Below are 4,343 nucleotides of genomic sequence, written 5' to 3' on the forward strand. Positions count from 1 at the left end.
CCAGAACACTAACGGCCACAAGGCAGAAAATTCCGCGTACACTTGAATTTGAAATACGGTAATATAGTTAACTTCACCAAAAGGGAACACTGCCTGAATCTACGTCAGTGGCCAGGGCAAGTAACCAGAACACTAACGGTCACAAGGCAGAAAATTCCGCTGGTGCACTTGAATTGTAGTGAACCAATATCGTTAATTCCACTGCAAGGCGGCTCGATTTCACCACTACAAACACTCGGTGTTGCTGACAGGAAAGGCTCCCCAACAGCGAACCACCGAAACGAACGACACAACATGAACGGACGTGGCTTGGGTAACTGAAACCACTACTCAACTTTGACGCCATGGGTCGGTGAGCCACGAAGCTCGCAGCCTTTCGGACATCTCCACACACGCTCCGACACTGCGCAGGGACCGCCAGCGGACCCAGCCGACTGCACCGCGCGGAGATAACTTCCCTGGTCCGCAGCAGCCGACCAACTCCTCTCAGAATGCCGAAAACATCTAAAATAGTCGTCAGTGGAAATAACGCCAACTACACACACAACTTGACAAACACTTGCACGAACACCTGAACGATACCCAACAGTAACTAAGCATGCACGAAGAGAAATCGGGACCAACATCAAATGCACACACAGACAGCCGACTCATGAACGACCGGTGAGCCAAAACGCGTGGTCCGGTAGGACGACCAACCAACGATCCACCAAGATCATGGCCCGGCTCAAGTGATGCGTGGCGGCAATGGTCCAATGGTCGGGCGAGCCATGTCGACGCAGACCTCACTGCTCCAACCCGACTGCCCTAGTAACTACCTGACTGGCAGGTCCGAACTGAGCTCCAGACGCGTTCCAACTGATTGCCAGACCCAAACCCGCGACCAGAACTCGCTTACGACAGATAACGACTGGGAAGTAATAGCAGCCGAGCAAAGATACTACGAGAGGGGATATATCGATACGCGCTGCTAGCGCCGCACACGGTCAGGCAAAGCAGCAACTCAGTGACAGAAGTAATTTAAATCAACGCAGTGATGTGCAGGTACGTTAAAAACAGGGTGTAAAATACATGATGGCGTGGAGATGAACCACGCAGGGCTCACACATCCCCGTAGCTGTCGTCCCACCCATGTCAAATATGGTCCGTGGTGTAGCACAGTTGCCTCAGCGCTGATACTGGACAGCGCCATTTTGTCATGTATGGTATACTTTAACCAAGGCGGCACCGAACAATTTATAGACTTAGCCATTTCTGAAATGGCTCCAACCCTGGCCCCAAAACCAATGGTCGTGACCCCTTTGTCGGCTGACAAATCGCTTCGTTTTCTCATTACGACAACGGCAACGACTGTTTTCTGACTTACCCCAACTCTCTTTACAGAGCCTCCCCTGCTAGTGCTGCCACATTCCCTCTGTGACTGGTTATCGCACATTGGCGTCGGACATCGGAAATGGTGAGCTGTGAACATATATACACTAAAGGCCAGTATTAAGTGAATGGTAGAGGGCAGTTTCCAGTGTAGCACATTGTAGGGTTTCTTTCTGTTCCATTTGCGTATGAAGCTCTAAGGCGTTTCTGTGTATGCTGTACTGGATATAATCTTCACGACGCGGTACGTTCGGGAGCAACATTCAAGGAGCAGTAGCGTTTCCTAAGTTAATAGTGAATTTTCCTATTCTGTAAGTAGGCTTTGCAGCATGGTTGGTATCTTTAGGCATCTGCCATTTTCGATTTCCCGCGTTTCTGTGGCGCTCTTCCCTGAGTAAAAAAAAATCAGTGTCTACTCCTGCTGCCATTCTTTGAATATGCTCTATGATGTCGGTTCCACACATATCAGCAATGTTCTAGGATGTGCTGCATGAGTGTTTTGCAAGCAATCCCCCTCGCAGTCTGGCTGCTGTTGTATAGACTGACTGCATTTTCCCAGATCCTCGCCGGCCGCGGTGGTCTCGCCGTTCTAGGCGCTCAGTCCGGAGCCGTGCGACTGCTACGGTCGCAGGTTCGAATCCTGCCTCGGGCTTGGATGTGTGTGATGTCTTTAGGTTAGTTAGGTTTAAGTAGTTCTAAGTTCTAGGGGACTGATGACCACAGATGTTAAGTCCCATAGTGCTCAGAGCCATTTGAACCATTTTGAACCCAGATCCTCCCAGTGAGCAAAACTCTGACACTTGCTTTACTTAACGACTGAGTTTACCTACGACTGAGTCTATGTGAGCACTGCATTTCACAGTTCTGTAAATTGTTACACCCAGGTATGTTTTTGGCGTTTTTTTGAAGTGGACAATTTTCATTCCTGACGATTTAAAGCAAACTGCCAATCTTTAATCTACTTTGGAGTCTTATAAAAAATCTGACTGAATATTTGAACAGCTTCGATAGTATTTAGTTGCAGATAACTGCGCCATCTACACATTTTTATGGTTACTATTAATGTAGTCTGGTAGGTTATTAATATGCAACGTAAACAATAAGGGTCCTAACACACTTTCCAGAGGTATGCCCGAAATTAGTTCTACATATTTCAGTGACACTCCATCCAAGGTAACGTGATGTGTTCTCCCTGCATGATATACTCAATCCAGCCTCAGTTTTTTTTAAATAACTTATTGCCTTAATTCATGGCTCTCATAATATTATATGTGGAAAGGGAGAGGCAGATTTCGCATGAGCGGTGTTTTAGGGATCCCTGCTGGTTGGGATGCAGGACCAAGACACACATGCCTTCCACTATGCTTTGCTGTCAATGGAGCACCCAGCGGGAGACGGGGGAAGTCAACCCCCGCCTCCTCCCTCCCACAGAGAAAGTCGTTGCCAATCACACTCGCATCCATATCTGGCTAACAGACAGACGTATCAGCTCAGTATTAGTTTCAAGGAACCCAGAACATGAAAAAGATATTGATTACCAACAAGTGTACCCACAGCGATTTCTCACGAAATCTCAAAATCATTTCGTCATTCATTTCGAAACTAATACGAGCCCTGCTCCATGCTCCATAGCCGAGAACCTGGGTACGCCGTTGTTTCCTACAGATTGTTTTAATTGACAGTTTACTTTACAGCAGTTTAATGCCCAATGAGCCGTAAATAGCAATACATGTTTACATCAGTTTTAACTGAACAACCTAAGCAGCGACATTACTCGCAGTTGATTTTAAGATCACAGCGATTTATTTACGGTTGAAAACATATTCCATAATTGCGAATGTTGACGATCTACAGTCACAGTGATGAAGTAGCAAAGAAGAGGTATTGTGGTTTGTCGTTACCGCCTGCTTTCAAGAGTCATAAAGGCGTATTGGTTGTTAATGTCTAGTATACGCAATTTACACGAAGGCATTAGAAGCACGTGTATTTATCAGTTTCCGGGCTATTCCCATTCTCCACGCGCTTTAGTTTAAGTGCACGTACTCACAGAGGCCTAGTGTGGGCTGGAATTATCGTATGGCAGCGAAAATTGGTAGATTTGCTAATGTGTTAATGTGGAACCAATTTGCACCGCAAAAAATTTCAGTTTTAGTGACAGAGAACTACAGCAGAGGAAAGGAAATACAGTACTAACCTGACTATAGTAGATGCTGAAAGTGACCAACATTCATCTGTTACCACTTTTGGACCCTGGTCAGCAAGTTGCTGAAGGCAGACCGAAGCTGGACTACTGGAATTGCTGCATTCTTTTCCGAAATGTTCTGCTGCAGTTCTTGAAGGCTGTGAGGGCTGTTGCTATACACCTTAGACTTGAGGGCTCCCCACACAAAGTAATCGCACACTGACAGGTCGGGTGACCTGGGTTGCCAGCTAGGGACGCCACCAGGCTGACGTCTGCTAACAATTCTGTCAGGCGTAAAGATAGTGTGAATGTGCTCGAATAACCGACATGGATCACGTGATGGACGTACACTGGTGTGCGTGTCATGGGGTGTGGTTATATGCATAGATTCACATCCAATCGAATTCACTCGTCCGGGATACTGTTATTTGATCGAACCTGTATAACGATCCGGTGTTAGCAGATGTTAGAGGGATTTTCTGGACCTGGACAATGCTTCACAATTGCTAAATAAGTATGTGTAAATTTCCTTTATCTTACGTCTGTGGTCACAACTTTTTTTTTCACGATGCTACCGGTTTCGGTCTATAATGACCATTCTCAGATCTGTTCTATAAAAACATGCCCTAATGTACTGCAGCCATAGTGGCAATGTGCAGGCAATACATTAGGTCATGTTTTTATAGAACAGATCTGAAGACGGTCGTTATAGACCGAAACGGTAGTCTGGTGACAAAAAAAATTGTGACTACGGACGTAAAGCAAAGGAAATGTATTCTATATTCGAGCC

Source organism: Schistocerca serialis, chromosome 6 (assembly GCF_023864345.2).
Source record: "Schistocerca serialis cubense isolate TAMUIC-IGC-003099 chromosome 6, iqSchSeri2.2, whole genome shotgun sequence".
Classification (NCBI taxonomy): Eukaryota; Metazoa; Arthropoda; class Insecta; order Orthoptera; family Acrididae; genus Schistocerca; species Schistocerca serialis.